We start from the raw sequence: 25,554 nt of genomic DNA, 5'->3' as shown, positions 1-25,554 counted from the left end.
ACTGAGTATATGCCTGACAGGTGGCATTGTTTTGACTAGACTCCATGAAAATTGAATGCACAGCTTATAATTGTATACCACTGGTGACTAGAAGAAATTTCCACAGGCTGCCTCCTGGCTACACACATTTCAAACTTTTCCCCCATTATCCTGATACTTTGTGTACTGAGAGCAGTAGGGACTGTTCACACTATAAACAGGACCTCTGATACTCACTGCTTGTGCCACCACACTGAGTGGGTTCATACATCGAGAGGTACAAGTATTTTGGAATCTGTTCCTATACCAGGACTTATTGTGAACCACATAGTTTGTATCCTATCAAACCCAAATTAAATAGATTCTCCATTGAAATTCTCTTTTGTAGAGGTCCCAAAATGCTCATAGTCACTCCAGCGCCATCTGCCACAAAAGTCAGACTTTAGTTTTTAAAACATCTTACTTTTCCAAATTTTATTTAAACATAACCATGTGAACATATTTGTGGAACCTCTCATAGGAACCCCATGTAAATAAAGCTCCCTGAATTCTAAAGTTGCATTAATTTCATGACAAGTCCATCCCTGGTGTTAAATGATTTATTTAAATAGTTCAGGAATGGTTTCAATAGAAATTTTGTTACTCAGTTTTTCAATTATATTTCAGCAATCAAATATTACCTTTAACTGTCTTTTTTCCCTATGAAATGTTACTTAAATCTTTTATGATACATAGTTTTAACCATATTATGTTATTATTCCACATATGCTCCTAGAAGAGAGTCCCTATTATAAATCTTTCTATCCTCTAATATACCTAACTCAGCGTTCTGTTTAGTCAATAGATACATAGTGAACTGCTTAGAAATAAATTAAACAGACAGAAAGTTGACTATATGCCTTTCCCCCATTGCTGTTACTTAAATGTGTAACTGTGGATATGAGAAAATTAAGCACCAAATAGAACCAGGTGAGATGGTCTGAGTATTTAAAATTTCACAGTACAAATGACAGTTAATCTCATGACACTACTTAGAGTTTCTACCATAGGATTGGTTGAAGATAGACATAACTACTCTTTTTTGGACTTTGTGGGAACTGTAGTAAAAACTAATACATATTGAATGATTATTTTGTGGCTGACACTGTCCTCAGGGCTTTTATAGGCATTAGGTCATTTAGCCATCAAAAGAACCTTGTCAGGTAGATACTATTATTATATCCATTTTCATTCCAAGGCAACTTAGGCTCTGAGGTTACATAGTAATTTGGAGAGTCCCTGCTCTGAAACACTTAACTATCGTTTCACAACGAGAACATTTCATGTGAAAATCAAGAAACCAATGGAATTCCCTTGGCTTAGAATCTCTTCTCTTGGCCACCTGGTTGAAGTATTCTCACTGCCTGAGAGGCCCCCAAATATAATCATAACTTAGTAATCATTCCATAATGTATTTCAAATCCTCACACTGATACTTTAAATATAGGCAATTATATTTGTCAGTTATTCCTTTATAAAGTTGGGGCAAAATAAGTAAGAAATTCAGGTTTATCTCCACTCCAAGCAAAGCTCCAATAAAGTCATGGTTTAGGAATAAGAAAAGTGGAAACACATAAACAATAAGTATAGAAGAAAACATAGAGATATATTTCAGATGCTAGGAAGTAGATGGGCATGGAAAACAAAAGCACAAAAACAATATAAGTGCTATTCTAGACTCCCAGACAAATTTTGGAATAAGGGCACCAAATACATTTGAAAATGAGAGAGCAGGTGTGATGAAAACAGGAGAAGCACATGAAAATCAACATAAGAATCAGCTGAACAGATCCTTTGCCCTATGTGGTACCTGACAATGATAATAATGATCAGCTCTTCCAATGAGGTAATAGCTCTGTTGGTAAAGAATCCACCCGCAATGCAGGAGACCCCAGTTCGATTCCTGGGTTAGGAAGATACTCTGGAGAAGGGATAGGCTACCCACTCCAGTATTCTTGGGCTTCCCTGGTGGCTCAGCTGGTAAAGAATCCCCTGCAATGCAGGAGACCTGGGTTGGGAAGATCCCCTGGAGAAGGGGAAGGCTACCCACTCCAGTATTCTGGCCTGGAGAATTCCATGGACTGTATAGTCCATGGGGTTGCAAAGAGTTGGACACAACTGAGTGACTTTCACCAAAAAAAAAAAAAAAAAAAAAAGGATAAAATGCAAAATTCATCTTAGAGGCATCATTGCTACCTCATTCCATATGAGTTAAATATCTTTTCACATGTTTAAGTGACACTTTGTATCCTTTATTTGTTAATTGTTTTCTTGTCTTTTCCCCATTTTCCATCAGATTTGTTTTTTTGGCCTCCAATTTTGTAGAGTTCCTTATATATTCCTTATAGAGTTCCAATATCCATTTATGATAGATGTTGCAAAGCTTTTCTTTCCAACATTATCACTTGTCTTTGATTTTGCTTATGGTCTTTTGTCATTTAAATACATTAAAATTTTTTATGGTCAAGTTTATCTTTTAAAAATTGCCTCTGGATTTTGAATCCTAAATTATGAAGTCTTTACCTTGTTATTGTTGTTCAGTTGCTAAGTTGTGTCTGACTCTTTGCAACCCCATGGATTACAGCACATCAGGCTTCCCTGTCCTTCACTATCTTCTGGAGTTTGCTCAAATTCATGTCCATTGAGTCGGTGATGCTAACCATCCCATCCTCTGCTGCACTCTTCTCATTTTACCTTCAGTCTTTCCCAGCATCAAGGTATTTACCAGTGAGTTGGCTCTTCACATCAGGTTGCCAAAATATTGGAGCTTCAACTTCATTATCCTTCCAATGAATATTTAGTGTTGATTCCCTTTAGAATTGACTGGTTGGATTTCCTTGCTGTCCAAGGAACTCTCAAGAGTCTTCTTCAGCACCACAATTTGAAAGCATCAATTCTTTGGCACTGAACCTTCTTTATTTATGGTCCAACTCTCACATCCACATGTGATTACTAGAAAAACTGTAGCTTTGATTATATGGATCTTTTCCGGTAAAGTGATGTCTCTGCTTTTTAATATGCTATCTAGTTTTGTCATAGCTTTACTTCCAAGGAGCAAGTATCTTTTAATTTCATTGTTGCAACCTCTGTCAGCAGTGATTTTGGAACCCAAGATTTTGAATCCTAATTATGAAGTCCTTGCCTACACAGACGTTAAGTGGAATTCAGCTGTGATGTCTTTTAGTATGCTGCTGCTGCTGCTGCTAAGTCACTTCAGTTGTGTATGACTCTGTGCGACCCCACAGATGGCAGCTTACCAGGCTGCTCTGTCCCTGGGGTTCTCCAGGTAAGAATACTGGAGTGGGTTGCCATTTCCTTCCTCAATGCATGAAAGTGAAAATTGAAAGTGAAGTTGCTCAGTTGTGTCCGACTCTTAGCAACCCCAGGGACTGTAGCCTACCAGGCTCCTCCATCCATGGGATTTTCCAGGCTAGAGTACTGGAGTGGGGTGCCATTGCCTTCTCCACTTTTAGTATGAGCATAGTTTAATTTATTTCATGTAGGTCCTGGTCCAGTTGGCGTTTATTCTAATGCATGGTATGTCATATAGGTATCATTTTGTCTTCTTTCAAGTAGTTTGCCATTTGTTCCAGAGCAATTTATTAAGTAACCTACTTTTGTTCCAGTGGTTTTAGATGCTATCTCTATGATATCCTAGGTTTTTATATGTACTTGGGTTATTTCTGAACTTTCTATACTGTTCCATGTGTATTTATTCATGCATCAGAAACACATTGTTTTGACTGTACAGATTTTATACTATTTCTTTTAATATCTGATAGGGTAGGTCAGCTCTTGTAGCTTTCTTTTTTATTTTTTTCTAATCTTGCCTGTTTATTATAACTTGTGAACTTTATCACCAATGTAGATTTGACAAAACTTGATTAGTGCAGTAAATATAAAGCAGTATAAATATAAAGAATGTCCACTCATAATACATTAGTTTTATCTTCCCTATGGAGAAAGAGATATAGAACCCCAAAGGCAAGTAATTAAATTAGGGGATGGCCCAGTATGTTCCCCTAGTTTCTACTTTGCCTACCAAGTTACACCTTTTCCCTACCATTTAAGAATCTGTTTTTTTTTTTATAGAAAAGATAATAATACTGTTAAGACAAAAATCATGAAATCTACAAAGAAAAAAAGACAATAAAAACATTTTTGCATCAGAGGATGGAGCACAATTCCAGCTGATTTGATTGCTGTTACCTCTCAGTTATTTATTTCATCATCATCATTTTCCTCTCTCTGTTGATGTTCCAGTAAATACTTAACTTCTGTGGGCAAGATCGTGACTAAAGTTAAAGTCACTAAGACTTTAACTAATTTACTTCTGAACTCAGAAGTAACTGAGCTCGAAGTCAAACACTCAATTGTAATGATCACTATTTGCCTCCTAGTTCCTTCCCTGCTAGTGTTTGGAAAACGTATAAACCAGTAATTGGGGGATATTATGGCCTCACTTTTCCTGCTTATTCAGACTGAAATTTATATGGAATGCATTCCACTTTAAGGAAAAATATTTAATTTATTCTCTCTCACTTTATATGTGTAAAATAGTCTAACATTGTTGTAGCTTTCTTCTGGGTTGTACAAACCCCAAGCTGGGAATTCTAAGGAACGTCAAGTTGACAATGATGAAGAAAATGATCTGAAAAAAAATTAAAAAATGTTATTTTCCTCCACTTTCATTCTTCTTTCTTACATTTTTAGATGTTTCAAATCAATGGGCATGGCTGACAAGATTGGGTAGGAAAAGAGAGAGCTCTTTGAAACTAACCTAAGAGACACTGCTCTTTTCTTTTTCAAACCAAAAAACACCACAGCATTTATTTGTTAGGTTATGTGAAAGGAAATGGAGATATTTTTACTAAGTTCCAGCTCCAAGTATTAATACATATTGATGACAGGCCCCTCCATTGTTATCAATGTCAGAACCTATTTCTGTATTTTCAGTGTGATTTTAATTTAAGAAAGAATAGGCTATTAATAATAAACTTCCATGAAAAATTAAAGAGGCAAAGGCTATGAACTTGAAACAAATGGAAAACCTGAAATAACCCTCCAAAATTCTACAGTTCCCTTTCATTTTTCTGACAATTTATTTATTAAATACTCACACCAGATTTTTTCTTTCCATCTTAAATTATGAATGAAAAATAAGAACCAGTGAGAACCTGTGGCATTGAGTTGCAAATTCAGCTTTATTTTTTTACCTTTTAAAAATATTCTTTTTTCCTCCTTATTTGGTCCTCTTCTATTTACTCTTTTAATAAACAATATGGTTTTTATATAATAGTTTTATTAAAATATTCTTCACAAGCTATAATATTTACCATTTTAAAATGTAGTTTGATGGTTTAAGCATATTCACAGAGTTCTAGAATCATTACCCCTAACTAAATATTCTAAAACTGTTTTAGAATATTTTCATCACTCCAGAAAGAAACCCTACATCCATTAGCAGTCACTCCCTAATTCTCCTTCCCTCTCTTCTGTAGAAACAAATAATTTACTGTCACTATAAATTTATCTGTTCTATACTCTTCATATAAATGTATTTTTACAGTATGCAGGCTTCATGATTGACTTCTTTGATTTCATATGATGTTTTCAAAGTTCGTCTGTGCTATAGCAGGAGTCAGTACTTCATTCCTCTTTATTGCCAAATCATATTCCATTGTATAGGTAAATCACATTTTGTTTATTCAATATTCAGTTAATGGACATTTGGGCTGAATATACTTTTTTATTATTATAAATCATGATTTTATGAACATCAGTACATAATGTTTCTGTAGATGTATATTTTTATTTCTCTTAGGTATGAACCTAGGAATATAATTGCTGGGTCACGTGGTAACTCTATGTTTAACTTTTTGTGGAACTGTTTTCCACATCAGTTGCACCATTTTACATTCCTATCAGCATCATAAAGTATTTAATTTCTTCACATTCTCATTAATGGTTGTTATTGTCCATATTTTTTATTTTAGCTACCTTAGTGTATGTGGGATCTTTTTTTTTCATTTGCATTTCTGTAAACACTAATGTTGGACATCTTCTCATGTACTAACTGGCTGTTTATATATCTCATTTGGAGGAAATGTTTATTCAATACTTGACCCTGTCTGTCAGCTCTATTGTCTCCTTATCATTGAGTTGTAATACCTCTTATTACATTTTTTAAATACCAATCACTTAACATATATGATTTACAAATATTTTTTCCCATTCTCTGTACTATTTTTTCTTTCTTTATGGTATCCTTTGAGAAAAAACTTTTTAGATCATGAAGATATCCAGTTCGTTCTTTATTTTTTCCTTTTGTTGTTTGTGCTTTTGATACTTTAAGAAACTAGTGTCCAATCCATGGTCAGAAGGCTTTTTTTTTTATTTTTTCCCCTAAGATTTTTAGTTTTAGTTCTTTACATTTGTGTCTATTATGTATTTTAAGTTAACTTTTGTATATCTTGTGTGATAGCAGTCCAGCATTATTCTTTTGCATGTGTATATCAAGATGTTTCGTCACCATTTGTTGAGAATAGTATTGATTTTATGTTATTGTCTTTGTTCCAGTGTTGAAGATCAGTTCAGTTCAGTCACTCAGTCGTGCCTGACTCTTTGTGACTCCATGAACCGCAGCACGCCAGGCCTCCCTATCCATCACCAACTCCTGGAGTCCACCCAAACCCACGCCCATTGAGTCGATGGTGCCACAGCCATCTCATCCTCCATCGTCCCCTTCTCTTCCCACCCCCAATCTTTCCCAGCATCAGGATCTTTTCCAATGAGTCAGCTGTTCACATCAGGTGGCCAAAGTATTGGAGTTACATGTTAAAGATCAGTCGACTGTAAATGTAACAGTTTATTCCTGAACTCCAATTTTTTTTCCCTGCATATTTTGTTTTCATCTGCATATCTGGGCTTATATCAGTTCCACTTAGTCTTAATTATTTTAGCTTTGTACTAAGAGTTGAAATGAGAACTATGAGTCCTTTAACCTTGTTCTTTTCAAAAATTTTTTGCATATTCTAGATCACTTGCATTTTCATGTGAATTTTAGGATAAGTTTATTAATTTCCACAAAAAAAAAAGCAGCTTAGATTGTTGACAGGGCCTACATAGAATTTGTAGATCAATTTGAGGTACACATTTTCATCCTTATATTTTAAATCTTCTCATTCCTGAATATAGGCTATTGTTTCATTTATTTAGATCTTTAATTTCATTCAGGAGATTTATTCTTAAGTATTTTTTAAAATTTTCTTTTAAAATTTAGTTTTTGGTTGTGCTGGGTCTTCGTTGCTGCACGCGGACTTTCTCCAGCTGCGATGAGCGGGAGCTACTCTTGGTTGCAGAACATGGGCTTGTCATGGTGGTGACTTCTCTTGGTGCAAAGCACGGGCTCTGGGGTGTGTGGGCTTCAGTGGTGCGTGGGCTCAGTTGTTGGGGCGCACAAACTTAGTTGCTCTGAGGCATGTGTGATCTTCCTGGACCAGGGATCAAACCTGTGTCCCCTGCATTGGCAGGCAGATTCTCATCCACTGGGCCACAAGAGAAATCCGTTAAGTATTTCGTTATGTTTGTTCTTGTAAATGCAGTTGTTTTAAGCTTCATTTTTGTATTGTTCAGTGCTAACTCCAGTGATTTCTGATACCAGCTACTCAGAGTTGGGCCAGATTTTCTAGGTTAAGGCACAGTCCTGTGAGATTCTCTCAAGACATGGGCCACAGTTGGGTGGTCCCCAGGCTAGCCTCACTTTTGAGCAGCTAGGTATAAACTGCAGGATTTCTACTTTTGCCTCAGGTTTGCTAATTTGCTAGAATGACTCAGAATTCAGAGAAGAGCTATTCTTCTTCTTATAACTCTCATTGTCAAAGGATGAAAATCAGAAGCCAGCAAACGAAGGGATGCATAGAGCAAGGTTCAAGAGAGTCCCATATGCAAAGCTTCATTGTGCTCTCAACATGTAGTCAGGACATATGAACTTTCCAGCACATCAATGTGTGACAATAATTCAGAGTATTGCTACCAGGAGCTCACCTAAGATTGGTGTCAGAGTTTTTGTGTGTGTGTGTGTGTGGGGCAAACAGCTGGGTTCATTACCCGGATATCATTGAATCATTTACCGTGGTTGAAGTAAATGACTAATCTCTTGCTGTTTCCTGAGGTTGGGTTAATATCACATGACTCGAAGCCTCAACCCTCTAATTGTGTGGTTAGTCTTTATGCCACAGCCAGTCCTCATCTTGAGCCATGTTGTTGGCTAAACTATTTAGGAGCCCACTTTGAGTCACTTCATGAGCATTAACTCTCAGGGAGCAGGATAGTTTCCTATCACTCGGGGAAAGGATTTAGAGTTTACCTCTCAGAAACTGGGGATAAAGCCAGACATATTCTTTTAAGCATAGGACTAGTGTATGGAAATAGAACTGATTTTTGTATATTCATCTTAAATTGTTCAACCATATTGAATGTATTTATTCATTGTAATGAATTGTGTATGTGGGGGTGGGGGATTCCTTAGGATCTTTTTTTGTATACAAGATCATACCAGTTTTAAAGACAGGATTTTGATTCTTTTGTTTTAATCTGGATATAGTTTATTTCTTCTTCTTGCCTAATTGCCTTCTGTTTGAGATTGTACTACAGAGTATAATCTCAACTAGAAGTGATGAAAATGGATATCTTTGTTTTGTTCTTGGTCATAGGACCAAGTTTTCATTTTTTTCACCATAGTATGGTTGTCAGCAGTGGGTTTTTCATAGACTCTCTTATCAGATTAAATAAGTTTCCTTATACTCTTATTTTTTTCAGTGCTTTTAGTCATGAAAGGATATTGGGTTTTATCAAATGTTTTTTTCTGAATGCATTGATATGTGTCTGTTCTTTATTAATTTGAAGTATTAAATTCACTGATTTTAGGATATTAAACCAACTGTCCATTTTTAGGGTAAATAACACTTTGTCATAGTGTTTAATTCTTTAATTTTTCTTATCATTTATAATTTAATTTGACACTTGAAGCTTGATGAGGTTTTTTTGCTTGTTTCACTATTCATTACCTTTATGTATGCATAAAAAAGAAAAAATAAGGGAAATAAATCAGATATTCTCCAACCCTTTTCACACTTAAACTCTTCCTCTATATATCCTTTTAACTCAGAATCACTAATGTCTGTGTTTTCCCATTCATTAAATCCTGTATCCAGCCAAAGTATTAATGGTGCAGAATTTCCAAAATGAACTTGTAATAGAAGTCATTGGCATTGGGCTCTTAAGCTATTTTTGTAGCTAGGTTTAGTTAATCTACTTTCGACTCCTGCTATTGGAACGCTGCTAAACATTTCTAGTGATAAATCTCCTCTGACTTATCCTTACAACTGTGATTTCTGAGGGTAAAACTTATTGTCCACTATGGTGTACAAAATTTTCTTCAGATACTTAGCCTGTAAATTTGTTCCTGGTACTTAAAAGAAATCTTAACTATTTTAAAGCACGTAGTACAGTAATGTTAACAATATGCATTTTGTTGTGAAACAGATTTCTGGAGCTTTTTCATCTTGCAAAATGGAATATCTATATCCATTGAACAATAATTCTCCTTTTCTTCCTCTTCCCAGACCCTCACAATCACATTCTACTTCCTGTTTCCAAGAGTCTAACTTAGATACCTCAAATGAGTGGATTCATAGTATTTGTCTGTTGGTGACTGGTATTTTACTGGTGTTCTCCCTATTCATCCATGTTGCAGCATGTACCAGCACAGGATTTACAGAAGTAATTTAAGGCTGAATACTATTCTGTAATATGTACATGCTACAGTTTTTTTAAATCCATATATTTGTTGAGGGACATTTGTGTTGGTTTCACCTCTTGGCTTTTGCAAATAATGTTGCAGTGGACATGGGTGACTAAACTTCTCTTTAAGATCCAGTTTTCAGTTCTTTTGGATATATACCCAAAAGTAGAATCATAGTTTAATTCTATTTAACTTTATGAACAACTTCTATAAAATTTTCCCTGATATCGTCACCATTTTACAATCCCACAAACAGCACGCAAGTGTTCTAATTGTTCCAATTTCTCCACATCCTTGTCAAAGCTTACATTTTTGGAGTGGGGGGATAGTACCTGTGCTAACAACTGTAAAGTGATATTTCACTGTGGTTTTGATTTGTGTTTTCTTGACAATTGATGATGGTATGCATCTTTTCATGTTTGTTAGTTATTTGTGTATCTCCTTTGAAGAATTATCTATTCAAGTCCTTTACCCATTTTTGCCTTCTTTGTTAAGTTTGTTCCTAAATATTTTATTCTATTTGATATTATTATAAATTTCTTTTTTGGATTATTAATTGTTAATTTATAGAAACAAAACTGATTTTGAGGTGTTCACTTTGTATCCTACAACTTTACTGAATTTGTTCATTAGTTCTAGGAGTATTTTTGTGGAATCTTCTTGGTTTTCTATATGTAAGATCATGTCATCTGCAAATAATTTTACTTATTCCTTTCCTATTTGGAAACATTTTATTTCTTTTTCTTACTTGAGTACTCTGGCTAGGACTTATAGTATTGTGTTGAATAGAAATGGCAAGAGTACCTATCTTTGCCTTGTACTTAATAGTAGAGGGAAATTTTCAGTTTTTCACAACTGAGTACGACATTAGCTGTGATCTTTTCATATATTGCCTTTATTATCTTGAGGTATAATTTGCTTCTCTTCCTAGTTTATTGAATGTTTTTAATCACAAAAGCATTATTGGATTTTGTGAAATGCTTTCTCTACATCAATTGAGGAGATCATGGAGTTTTTGTCCTTTATTCTCTTAATGTGGTATATTGCATTGACTAATTTTATATGGAAACATCCTTATATTCCAGAAATAAATCCTACTTTGTCATGATGTCTAATCACTTTACTGTGTTGTTGAATTGGCTTGATAGTATTTTCTTGATGGATTTTGTATCAATATTCATCAAGGATATTGATTTATAGTTTTCTCATTATATTAGGCTGGCCAAAAAGTTTGTTCTGGTTTTTCTGTAAAATGTTACAGAAAAGCCTGACCAAACTTTTTGGCCAACCGGATATTTTTTTTCCTGACTTTTGTATCAGGGTAAGGCTGGCTTTATAGAGTGAGTTTGGAAGTACTACCTCCTCTTCATTTATTTTGGACAAATTTGAGAAGAATTGGTGTTAACTCTTCTTTAAATATTTAGTATATTTTCCAGTGAAGTCATCTGACCCTGGGACTTTCTTTTGTTAAGAGGTTTTGTTTTTTTTTTTTTCTTCTTTTTTTAAGAATACTGATTTAGTCTCATTAATAGTAATGTATGTTCAGATTTTAAAATTTGTTTATGATTCAGTTTGGTAGGTTGTATGTTTCTCTATTATATTATCGAACTTGTTAGCATTTAATTTTTCACAGCAGGCAGTTGTGATTCGTTTATATATTTGTTTTTTTTTTAAGAGTTTGTGAAAAATTTATTTTAACTAGAAGTATGTTTGGTAGTTTTCACCTTAAAGCCATCTAAAGTGGGCTTTCCTTGGTGGGATTTTTAAAGTTACTAAATGTATCTCACTAAATGCATCTCTTTACTTATTATATATCTAATCAGATTTTCCATTTCCTCTTAAGTCAGTTTTAGTAGGTTTTATCTTTTTAGAAGAATTTTAATGTCATTTAACTTATTGTTGCATAGTTGTTTATGCCCTTATTCTCTTTACTTCTATAGTGTCTGTAGCTATGTATTTTTTCATTCCTACTTTCAGTAATTCAAGTCCTTTCTTTTTTCTTGGATTCTAGACATAGGCATATCACTTTTGTTGATCTTTTCAAGAATCAACCTCTATTTTTATTGATTTTTCTATTTTTTATTCTCTGTTTCACTGATGTCTGCTTTAATCATAACTATTTCATTCTTTCCATTTTCTTTGGGTTTGGTTTGCACATTTCCCCCTAGTTTCTTACGATGTGAGATGAGGTTATTAATTTGAGATCTTTTTCTTTTTTAGAGATATTTGTAGCCATCAGTTTCCTTTAAAGAACAACTTTTGTAGCATCCCATAAAATTTTATATGACGTATTTTTATGCTTTTTCCCCCTCCCCTCTTCTCACTTTCTTTTCATTCTAATCCTGACTTCAGACCTTCTCTAGGCAAGTACTGGATGATTTTTGATGAACTAATATTTTAATCCCTAAAACTGCTATGGTATTCATGTGTCAAGACATTTGGACTATGATGAGACAGGTACCTAATATTATCCATGAACTAAGGCGAATAATATCTTATTTTGGGCTTTGCATTTTTTAAGTTTCCACATATTGCAAGCACATAACACACACATTGTTTTGGCAGACTCTTTGGCAGACTCACAGCTCTTTCGCAATACAGTCTATTCACTGAAAATCTGTTCTTGTAACTAACAGTGTCCAGTCTCTGGGAAAACACTTCTATTTCTCTTGCCTTTAAAATGAAAGACAACTACATGTACATGCTGTGAAAGTTTGTGGGTTGTGCTATTGCTTCTGTTTGGGAGAGAAAATATGAATTTGTTTTTTAGTTTTCCTCTCAGATACCACGTACTACAGATTTTTGTTTCTCAGGGGTGCTGACATCTGTATTTGTGTTTTTCTTGATATGGTCTATATCTCTGGAAGTGCTAAGAAACTAGTCTAGAATTTTCAATATGGCACATGGAATCTTAAGTATTCTTTTCCATGCTGAATATTAAACAATTTAAATTGCTATAGGCTTAATGTATGTGATGACTTTTTCAGGCCAACTTTGGGCAAATTTTTCTTCCCTGTCTCTATTCAAGGGCATGGTGCTACCATGTAGTGGCCCCTTGGGCACAGACTATGAGAAACGGAAATAAGACTTGTGTCATCAGATGTGTCATTTTTTAAGTAATCAACCCTGGTGCTAACTCTTATGTGTCTGAGTTAGTTTTTAGCAAATTTATGTTTTGGTCATTAAGTTTAATGTTCTAATATGTATTGTGCCAATATGTATTGGGCACCTGCAATGTAACAATTACAATGTTAGTCAGTGAGGACATGAAGAAGAATAAGTCATTGCTGATGTTCTCAAGGAGCTTTGGACCAAAGATGTAAAAAACTAATGATTGCTGTTTGGTCACACAGTCATTTCCGATTCTTTGTGACCCCATGGACTGCAGCTTGCCATGTCTCCATGTCACTCACTATCTCCAAGAATTTGCCCAAGTTTATGTCCATTGGATTGGTGATACCATCCAGCCATCTCATCCTCTGATGACACCTTCTGCCCTCAATCTTTCCCAGCATCAGGGACTTTTCCAATGGGTTGACTCCTCGCATCAGGTGACCGAACCCAGGAGCTTCAGCTTCAGCATCAGTGAAATATTCCACTTCATTGTGGAATTCATTCCACTTCACTTCAGTGAGTATTCAGGGTTGATTCCTCTCAAGAATGACTATGATGCTAATAAAAATAATAACTCAGCTTTGATTATTGGGGACTGCCCTGGTACTCTAGTGGCTAAGACTGCATGCTCACAATGCAGGGGGGCTAGGTTTGATCCCTGGTCAGGGAACTGTATCCCATATGCCTCAGCTAAAAATCCCACATGCCACAACTTAGACCTAATGCAGCCAAATAAATAAGTGAATAGGAATGAAATGTTTAGGACTTTCCTGGTGGTCCAGTGTTTAAGACTTCAAGCTTCCAATGCTGGGGGCTCAGATTCAATATTTGAGCACTTGAGAAGAGATATGAATGGAAACCTGAGGTTTAAAGAAGGTACATAAACTTTCCTAGATTTGAATAAAAGTTAAAATAGCACTAGAAATAAACACCTATGATTTGTATATGAAGAAGAGTCCCAGAAGGTGTTATCAAATTGATTTAGAAAAAGGAAGAAAGAAGAGGCATATTTACATAACTTGGAACATAAAGCTCAAGTCTGTTCTTTCCACCTTCTAATCACTTTTCATAGGCACTCACTCTTTTTTCCTTGAAAATTTAATTCTGACATATAATCACACACAGTAGCATCAATACATTGTCTTTCATGAACAATATGGGCCAGCATTATGATCAATAGTAGGGTCAATTAGCTTCTTAGGCTCAGAGCCTCCAGACACATGATTTCTAGGTCATCTTAGTTTACACCAAGGTACTTAGAGCTAGAGTGCTTATATCCTGGCTCTGACTCTACCTTTGTAAATAATCTTGTGACAGTTAGAGAGCCACTCTTCCTCATTGTCTTCATCTATAAAATAGGAATAATACCCCATAGGAGGGTTTTGAGGATTCAGTGAAATGATATTATGTTGCCAAAAAGTTCATTTGGGTTTTTCCATGACATCAGTATATGTGAAGTGTTTACATATGTCTTGCACAGAATAACCTCCTATAAATGTTAGCTTTCACTAAGATTATTAATGCTTTTTACTAAGATTATTAAGAGTTTCATAAAATAAAAATAGGAAATTCACATTATATGGTAGGAAAAAGAGAATTATATTCAATTAAAAGGCATGACTGCCATAGAAGAGGTGGTGTTGTGGGTCAGAGGTATGAGAGTGAGGGAAGAAGGACGTGTGCTGTGCTTTTCCTTCAGTGGATGTGGCAGCTCTGTTGAAAGAGATAAAGTCTGGATAGTTAGCAAAGTTTTCTCTTAGATCCAGATATCTTTTGCACTGTCATTCTTTTAAATGTTTGTATGATTTTCACCTTTTATGATTTTCATAGGAGTTTTTAGGGAGAGAAGCCACCTCAGCCACCTTGATCTGTTATCAAGATTTTGAACCTTGTTGGGTTTTGGTTTTGTTTTTTAACTCAAACCTCATTGAAAACTATAGTATAGCACAAAGGATTTCATGAGTTGACCAAGCCTCTTCACCTCCCACCCCATCTATTCAAACTCAGTAGATAATGTAATATTCAAAGAAAGTAAAGATGACTTTTACTGATGACATCAAATGACAAAGATAATTTTAAAATAATAAGGCTACCTTATGATCTAAAGTTGCATCTATGAAAATTATGAATGTTTGCCTGGCAGTAGTAGAAGCCCTGGAGACATCTCAGCTTTATAAGAACTGGATTCCCTCTTTCTTGGTGACTTCCGGGTCTCCCCATGCCTGGCAGAGTGCTGATACATAGTTAATTGCTCAGTTAGTTGCTCGTGGATGAACATGTGGCTTCTGGGATAAAAATATGGCAACAGTAAGATGATCAAAAGGATCAGAGAAGGAAACAACATTTATGTAAAGCTTGACCAGCAAACTTCACGCAGCAGAGTAATAAAAATGTAAAAGAAACATACCTTGCACCTCCTGTGAGACAGAAACTGAAATTGGACAATCAAATTAGATGGAATGATTTCAAGTGTCCACTTGAAATAGATACCAAATCAGGATGAAATCCTAATTAGAAACAAACTTATGTGAATGAGTTCTACTTCCTAAAATATGGTATCTTAAAATTCATGAAGAAAATCTCTATATTAGCTTGGTTCTTTGCAGGGAACAAAAAATTGTGCCTTATTTATCTGTAAGGAAAATAAGAAGCAGCCCCCAAATTTAGATACAGTGATCTTAGGGGGAAAGGAAAGTGAGCAAGAAAAAAGACACGCATCATGAGTTGGAATTTAGAGATTGAAAAATTGACAAAATAAGATGCTAAGTATATCACGAAAGGGAAACAAATTGATAGCACATAAATCACAGTAAGCATGGGAGTCAAGTTTTCACAAAAGAGCCCTGAAATGAGGAAAATTATCTTTTCAGAAAGGGGAAAATAAGAGATGAGCATGAGACCAGGGTAGCTCACAATTGTGGCAGGTCAAGGCAGGTCAAATATTATGCAAATCAGAAAAATAATTTAAGGAAAGCCTGCAAGATTCTCTAATGCCAATAATTTCTGTAAGCACACCAAAGGCAGAGAACCAGAGAGAAAAAATTTGGCAATGGTTGTGTAAGGCTACACTTGGGAATGAAAGAGCGAGAGCAAGTAGAAGAAATGAATTTTTTGTTTGGGGGTTTTCTGAGGAAGACATTAAAGGAATCTCTGATCCCAAATTTTCTCTTAACAAAGACAGATCAAATATAGTAGATCAAACGTCAAGAAATGCTAGGTATATTCTGTACATAATTGAAAAACTAGATGAAGACAAATAACCTGGACTAAGATCATCCATCCTAGGTTTTTTTCATCAGTAAAATGCATTTGCTCCACTTACTCTTAGACCCATTGTCTAACATGGCAGCGATTTGCAAGTGTCTGCCCTGGACCTGGTTCCAGGTGAGAAGAACATGATGGCAGCTGGCCATCTGCTGACCCATCCCAGTAGAGACCCTGCTTACATCCCAGGAGAGACTCTGCTGTGTGATCTGTTCCTATCTCCTCTGTAGCATCCATGCTGCTCTCTTCCCATGTGCACAGTCCCTGAGCTTTCAGACCTTAGAATCCTCTCTTACTCTGCTCTGTATAAATGTATGTACTTGGGACCTGCTGAATATCTGGCTCCTGACTTTGTTTGCCCAGGTCCTGGCACTTGGTAAGGGTTGTTTCTCCTTCCCTGTTGTGTGGTCATAGCATCTCTCACATCCCCTGGACCCTCTGCTGCTAATGACCTGTCAAGAACGTTTTAAAGGAATTCAGGGTAAAACTGTGGAGTCATTGGCATAAATATGCAAGATGCCATGGGCCACTTGCCCACATGGGCCACTCTACTGTTTTATCGCCAAGAAAACTCCCCACCATGAGTGAAAAGAGTTCCTTGGAGATCAGAGAGTTGTAGACCAATGAATCTCATTCTCTGTTGGGCACATGGGTGGGATTTGTAACGAAGGATTCATCTACTGATTGCTGCAACCTGTACTTTTGAGACTTTATCAAAGATGACTTAAAGTGGCAAAGTAGATCAAACAGAATAGAAGAATGTACACGTTGGACATAATTTGAAAAAAACCTTCTGCAAGAACAAAACTTTTATTGTTATTATTTTTTTTTGGCCATGCTATACTGCTTATAGGATCTTAGTGTCCTGACCAGGGATTGAACCAGTGCCCTCTGCAGTGGAAGTGCAGAGTCCTAGCCACTGGACAGCCAGGAAACTCCCCAAAATGCACTTTAATTTTTGTGTTTTTTTATGATACACTCATGTACGTGGACCTTGCATTCTATCCTGCAATAATTTTCTGTTTAGAGATAAACCATGTTTTGGATTCTGGTTCCTGAAAAAAAAAAAAAAAAAAAAGATGGAGCCTGAGCTGTAAGTTACTTCTCTAAAATCAACTGTAAAGAGGTTAGAGGGCAGCTCATCTGAGAAATGAACACACACACAAATAAGAAACCTTGAAATTGGGTGTCTCAGTAGCTGAGAGTAGAGGTCAGCCAGACACAGCAGTGGAAGGTCACTAAGAGTGGTTTTTAAATTCTGCTCTTGTTTGTTCCTCTGCAGTGGGTTAGGCAATCACTGCTGATTTCATCATCTCAGCGACAGCTCAGACCACCTGGTGCTGGAAGGCAGTATCTATCTAGCCATAGAAAGGACTGCTGGGGTAAGTAGCTGATGCCCAGTGACTGGTGGCTCTGGCGGCTCTGAGGCATTTTTTTTCTCCATCCCATTCTCTTCCAAACTCCCAGGGCAAATGTATAATTACTAAAGAGGCTGCTACTGCTAAATTGCTTCAGTCGTGTCCGACTCTGTGTGACCCCATAGACAGCAGCCCACCAGGCTCCCCCGTCCCTGGGATTCTCCAGGCAAGAATACTGGAGTGGGTTGCCATTTCCTTCTCCAATGCATATAAGTGAAAAGTGAAAGTGAAGCTGCTCAGTCGCATCCGACTCCTAGCAACCCCATGGACTGCAGCCTACCAGGCTCCTCTGTCCATGGGATTTTCCAGGCAAGAGCACTGGAGTGGGTTGCCATTGCCTTCTCTACTAAAGAGGCTAGCCGTTTCCAAAGTTGCTTTATTCTAGTGGTTAAAAAATGGATCCCTAATTGGTACAATGTAACAACAAATGAAAGTAGGAAATGCTGCCTGCAATGGCATGTTCCCCAGGGTTCATCCTTTCACTTTTTCTGCAACTCACCAAGGAGGACACAAGCTCCTAGGGACTAGGGATTGGTCCTTCTTCCGTACACACTACCTGATAGGGCCGCTGATATACTCAGAGGAACATGAGTCCACTGACCAAAATAACCGGGCAGTTGAGAAGTTGAACTGAAAGAAAGACAATAGACCATACAATATGGGAATTACTGGAACTGATGAATTAAACAATAAGCAAAACATGCTCAGTGAGCTATGAGAGGCTATGGAGCAGAAAAATTCATACTAAGAATCCAGTAGAAATACTAGGTTTGAAAAAACCAGTTACAAAAATTAAGAATACAAAAGCTGAGATGAACAATAAGATAGGTACAACTGAAAATGAATCAGTAAGTGAGAAATCTCTTCATATTGAAGACATCTCTTTGTGGGTGACAGGCATAAGTAAAGACATAGAAAAATTAATAGAAAAATTAGAGCAAGAGTGGAAGTAGCAGAAAAGGATAAGTCCCAGGAAGAGATAAGAGAAATGTTTAAAAATTCCAACTAGGTATCTGAAAAAATTTTTCCTCCAAATTTCCTAGTAAAGAAGGAAAATTCTCCTTATTCTCTACTCTCAGGCAGGTACACTGCATTAATCCACAGGTTCATATACTGACTTTACTACAGAAATATCAGGGGAAAGATATATTAATTCCATAGTATGTGTATCTGTGTATGCCTTGGTGGGGGAGAGGAAGTGATATGCTAGGGGCCATGATGTATAAATAAACTAACAAGGAGAAATCAGAAAATATGCTGTATGTTGACTTAAAATTTTTGCTGAAAGTTTATTTGAAATGAATGTGCACATGTGCACACACCCACGTGTACACATACCCGGAAGTTGCCATTCTGGTGGTGATTGTGTTGCTCCTGCTTGGGGGATTCATATAGGGGAAGAAATGAGGAAGTTGAATCACCGAAATAGAAGAAAAATCTGGTCATTTCTTTGGCTCCAGAGTTGTTAAAGTTCCTGTAGGTATTTGGAATGATTGGACATCATGAAAACTTTTAATAAATTTCTTAGGAGTTTTCAATAAATCCTCCAGTTTTCTGATACACTGAGGACTTTGCAATACTCAGATTCCTAACAGATGTGCTAAGTTGAGCAGATCGGTGGTGTCATGTAGCTTGGTTTCTTTGTCATGTTAGACTCAGCTTAACCAGGACATGCATCCAAGTTAACAATACATTTTTCTTTATTTTTAATATTTATGATCTTCTAGATAATCCAGGTGCTTATGGTTGTTTGAGGAAAGAAAGTGAAAGCGAAAGGCACTCAGTTGTGTCCGACTCCTTGCGACTCCATGGACTCTGCAGTCCATGGAATTCTCTAGGCCAGAATACTGGGGTGGGTAGCCTTTCCCTTCTCCAGGGGATCCTCCCAATCCAGGGATCGAATCCAGGTCTTCCACATTGCAGGTGGATTCTTTACCAGCTGAGCTATCAGGGAAGCCCTAATAGCTTGTTTGAGGAAGGAGATAAGTATCACAGAGAGCCAGACATGAGGAAAGTTCAAAACAAAGTATAATTTTTAATCCTCAGAAGTGTAAAGCTAAAATGGACTAATCTTTTATTAAAGCCCATTTATTAGAGCTAATAAATTCAAATGGTTCATATGGATTTGTCCACTAGATTTCACTGCTTAATTTACAGGGTTCCTCTGAAGTACCAAAAGAGGTAAATTTATACATTATTCATGCAATGGGTTTAATTTTATGTGTCAACTTGCCTAGGCTGTGGTGCCCAGTTATTTGGTCAAACACTAGTCTTGATGGTGCCATGAAGCTTGGTTTACCATCTGTTGAATGAAGCACCCACAGTCATATGGCTGCACCTTATCATCCCTTGAAAGTCTTAAGAGCAAAATCAGAGGTTTTCCTGAGAAGAAGAAATTCTGCCAGGAGACTCACATAGGACTCTGCCTGAATTTTCAGCCTTGTGGCCTGCCCTACAATTTTCAGACTTGTTAGCCTCTACAGTTGTGTGAGCCAATTCCTTAAAATAAATCTTTCTCTGTGTATCAAATTGGTTCTATTTCTTTAGAGAACACTGACTCATGTATAATAGCTCACAAATTCAGGGAATTCTCTTGATAAAGGGGCACTAGACAACTCAGTTTATTTAAATGTAAGTAATAGGCAAAATAGAGTTAGATTTATTCAAATGATATCACATTTAACTTCTAGATATCTCCTTCTGGTGGTGGATTAGTCACTAAGTTGTGTCCAAGTCTTGTGAATCCATGGATTGTAGCCTGCCAGGCTCCTCCGTCCATGGGGATTCCCAGACAAGAATACTGGAGTGGGTTACCATTTCTTTTTCCAGGGAATCTTCCCAACCCAGGGATCAAACCTGGGTGTCCTGGATTGCAGGCGGTCTCCTACATTGCAGATGAATTCTTTACTGACTGAGTCACCAGGGAAGCCCTGAATGTAATCAGTTTCATTCCTTGCATAGTCAATCCAGTCCAAGCAACCCTTCTCTCAAATGGACAAGTAAGATAGCCTCATAAGTAGTTTACTGGCTCTAGTCTGCATCATCATATCTCTTCCCTCTCACTGCATGATTAAGAACAATGTGAAATGCTATCCAATCCCAATCATGTTTACCACCCACCCCTTTGAAGGATATGTGTGGTCTAGTTTGTCTTAATCTGGGCTCTTTTTATTTTGTTGGTGCACCTCTTGTTCTGACCACACAGGCCTCTTCCAGTCTTTCCTACTTGAAATATTTCATTCTACTGGAAAATGTTTACAATGTTGTTCCCTGGTGACTCAGATGATCAAGAATCTGCCGGCAATGAAGGAAACCCGGGTTCCATCCCTAGGTTGGAAAGATGACCTGGAGAAGGAAATGGCAACCCACTCCTGTATTCTTGCCTAGGAAATCTCATGGACAGAGGAGGCTGGTGGGCTATAGTCCATGGGGTTGCAAAGAGTTGGATATGACTGAACGATGAACACTTTCCCTTTTACTTTTTCAAGCATAAAGTGGCTCTCCATGTCTGGGAGAACTTTGCGTCATTCTTCAGAGAAGCTCTCTTGGCACTATTTTAGGGGAGATATTCCTAAATTTGATCAGACCTAATCCCATTATTCATAGGCTTTCACAGCACCCTGTAGCTCTCCTTTGTAGCAGTTATCACAACTCAAGTTTTCTGTTTGACATCAATGTGGTAATATTATTAGTGTCTATTCTACTAGATTTTAAGCTTCATGAAGACAGGGATCATGACTGTTTTGTTTACCTTGTATTCTCAGGAAATAGGAGAAGGTGCAACAAATAGCCACTCAATAAATATTTCATGAATAACTTGATTTATGGATTCACATGTCATCCATTTACAATGATACAGACTAAAGATATTGGGGTTACATCCTAAACACCTGAGTCTGGCAAAATATACTCTGATGTAATTTATAAGTTAATATTTAGATTAAAAAAAACAAGGAAAAATACATCTTTTTTAATCCATTTTATGCAGTAAATCACAAATGTAAGTTTTAGGCATATAAGATGCCATGAATCTCAGTAAGTTTTCACTTGGTTTTTGCTGTGAAATGTTATGTGGTTTTAGATTTTGCTCAGCAGAATATATTCATATAACTGTTATAAACTTTTGCCTGGCAATCAGTAGAGAAAGGAAGAAGCAATGTAAATCAATTAGAGAGTTGCTGATTCACAAAATGTAAGAGTTTAATGGAAACGTTGGCCAGTACATTAGATGTTATTAAGTGCATGGAGTGGCATGCTTGGTGTATTAGCTGAGTTGGTTAGATTGAAAGATATGATGGGGAAAACTTGGAGTCAAGCAGAAGCAAATACATGCAAGAAACTAGTTTTTCTTTTTGTTCTTAAAGCTCAGTAATTTTTAAGAAATGGTTAATAGCAATTATAAAATAATAGCATCCTATAGATAAGGTGTATAAAATGCCTGATAATAAGCCTGATTTATTTATCAGTATAGCTAATTTAATAATATAGCATGAAGTTATAAATGCTTATAAAGGTCATTTAGCTCAAATCCCCACCTCCCTTTAATGAGGAGGTACCTACTAAACCAAAGGGATGATGGTGGTGGTCATTTAATTGGTAAGTCATGTCTGACTCTTTGTGACCCCATGGACTGCAGCCACCTGGCTTCTTTGTCTGTGGGATTTGTCTGTGGGATTTCCCAGGCAACAATACTGGAGTGGGTTGCCATTTCCTTCTCTATGGGATCTTCTTGACCCAGGGATCGAGGTGGTTTCCTGCATTGCAGGCAGATTCTTTACCGACTGAGCTACCAGGGAGGGGTTGATAATTGGGTTTATTTCCAGATGATCAGTGAATTTATTGCTTCCAAAAGGAAACTTCTAATTTCAGATAGCCCTGATGTGTAGAAAATCTTTTCTCTTTTTAACTTAAACCTACACCTTGATAATTTCAGCCTTGTGTCCCAGTTTTAGATCTACATAGAATAAATCAAATACATTTCCCACGTACCTTCACCTCTTTCATTAAATGAGAAAGTTGCCATGCAGCTTGATTTTCCTTAGGCAAAACAGTCTTAGATCATTAACCATTATAAGCTTTCTTGATAAGTATCCTTTCTCCTTCTAAATAGTCTTTCACTTTTAAAAACTGTTTCCTTATATATGTTAGTAAGAACTAAATACTCTGGCAAGAGCAAAACACAAAATGCAGTTGGGACTATCACTTCAGTGGATTTGGAGATATTACTCCTATTAAAATTTATCTTATCTATATATGTTTTTGTTTTGGCACAATTATAAACATGAGCTTGCATCCAATTGAAACACCGGGCCTTTACCCATGACTTCCTGTTAGACTATTTCTTCTTTCTCTGTGATTTTTACATTTTAAAGTTGTCATGTAAAATTGTTCATTTATCCGTATAAAACAGAATCTCATCAATTGCAACTAATATTCTAAGATACTATGATATCTCTAAATCTTCATTTAAATTTATGTGATTTATTGATGACTCCTAGATTAGTGCATGTAAAAATTGTCAGTTATGCCTTTTGTATCTTAATCCAAAATTATGATAAAATGCTGATTCATACAGACTAATAGTATTGAGTATACTCGCCTCAGCTCTGTAGCTCTCATTTATCCACGTTCTACGTGTAACTGTTCAAGTTGTTGGGAATTTATGTAACTGTACCATCTTCCAGTTCTTATTCTACAGGATTCCTCCAACAATGCTAAGAGAGAGTTTACCAAAATCTATTGACATTTAATAATAAATATGCTTTTAAAAATTATTTTGAGTACAGAGAACCTTGTCTAATTATTACTTGATGGTCTCAGAAGAAGGTAATGACTTTGTAAGGACCTAGTCTTTCTGTTGTGGATCTGCTTTCTTCTGGGATGCACTAATTCTGATGCAACTTGTCTCTATGTAGGAGTCTTGGGGATCTAGGATTATATACACAAACCTCAATGTATACTTCATATATGGCAGATAAAGGGGGCACTCTCTCAGTTGCCAGAATTCTCATTTTGTTTCTCTCTGTTTGATCTCTGTTCACTTTTGAACCAGTCCCTGTGCCTGAAAGATAAGATATTCTCTGATGTGATAAAGCCTATAAAAAAAAATTCTCCATAGTGAAGGTCAGATTATTTGCTAATTATATATGGAACTAAATATATTTGTACTTCCTTATTATATCCAATTATTACAAGTTTCTTTTCCAGCAGTTCTCATAAATCATGATTCTTTCTGTCATCACTTGTCCCCTTCCTTTTCTCAATTTTCAAACAAATTTTATCATGAAAAATTTGAAACATATACCAAAGTAGGTGGAATAGTGTAATGAACCCCTATCTATTATCACCCATATTTAACAGTGATCAGTTATAACCCCAACCTAGGTTTATTCCCACCTTTTACTCCCTTAATATTATTTTGAAGCTGCCCTCAGACATCCTATTCCTTAATTTATACATATATTATTGTATATCTCTAAAACCAAAGGACTCCTTTAAAAAATAACCATAAAATTATCTTAAGTAAAAAATTCTCAGTAATTTCTTAATATCATTAAATTGCCATTAGTTTTCAAATTTTGTTAGAATTTTTATTTATATGTATTATATATATATATATATATGATATTTCAGAATCCAAATAAAATTACAATGTTATGACTAGGTGATATCTTTTAAATCTTTTAATCTTTTGGCTTCCTTCTCTTCCACTCTTACTATTTTATTCTTATGTATATTATTTATTTATTACTTGTTCAATTTTTTAATTTCTTTGTTGAAGAACTTGGCTTATTTGTTCTAGAGAATTAGCTGCACTCTAAATTTTGCTGATAGCATGTCCTTGGTGGAATTTAACACTACTTATTTTGTATAAATTGGTAGTCTGACCTAGGGTTTGATCAGATCGAGTGTCAAGGGCTGTCAGCAGAACTGTTTTATTATTGAAGTCACATAATGCCTGGTTATTAGCAGTCCCTGATATTCACAGTGTAGATCAATGATTGATCCATTTATCTATGGTGATATTTTACTTCACTCATTTCTTCTTTATTTATTACCCAGAGTATTTCTATAAAAAGACACTTCCCTTTATCTTGATTTAGTTACCCTGTCTTCAAATGATACGGGAAAGTTAGCATGAATATCTGATTATTTCCTTTTATTCTTAAAATAAAAGATTTCAAAGAATACAGTGAACCATTAAATAATGACCAATTAATATAAAATTTTCTTTTTTTACGATTATTTGAACTATTAGTTTGAAATACGTTTAGTATGTTTTAATTCATTACAGTTTTAGCTCTAATTCCTGCACAAACTTTCCCATTTTTGATAGTGGGAGCCTTTCCAAATTGACTTCTGAGCTATTCTGACCCCAAACTTAATAGTCTTTGATAGTTTCTCTAATATGGCAAAATATTCTGGACTCACAGAGAAACGAATCAGCCATTTCTTTAAGTCCTGTTTCCTTTAAATACAAAATGATATATAGAGACTACAATGTTTACAATAGGAGTATGTATTGCTGCTGGTTTAGACATTGTTTCTAACTCTTTTCAGTGAACAAAGATAGGATTGCTTTTTAATGATAGAATATATCATGAATTTGTTTTGATATTTCTATGATGTTGAAAGTAAGAATAATAGGGTTTTTTAAAAATTATTGAAGCATGTTTGAGGTACAATATTATATAAATTACAGGTGTACAATAGTGATTCGCAATTTTAAAAGTCTGGGAAAACTAGACAGCTGGGAAACTGACAGCTGGGAAAACTAGACAGCTACATGTAAAAGAAAGAAATCAGAGCACTCCCTAATACCACCCACAAGAATAACAGGTTATTAACTTGGCTTCTTCTTTCAATTATATTACTTTTATTACATGGGAGGAAATGCCATTCTCAGTGGTGGTGCTGGAAATGGTAAAATGTCCC

This window comes from Odocoileus virginianus, chromosome 4, assembly GCF_023699985.2.
Source record: "Odocoileus virginianus isolate 20LAN1187 ecotype Illinois chromosome 4, Ovbor_1.2, whole genome shotgun sequence".
Taxonomy (NCBI): Eukaryota; Metazoa; Chordata; class Mammalia; order Artiodactyla; family Cervidae; genus Odocoileus; species Odocoileus virginianus.
This window is presented reverse-complemented; position numbering follows the sequence as displayed.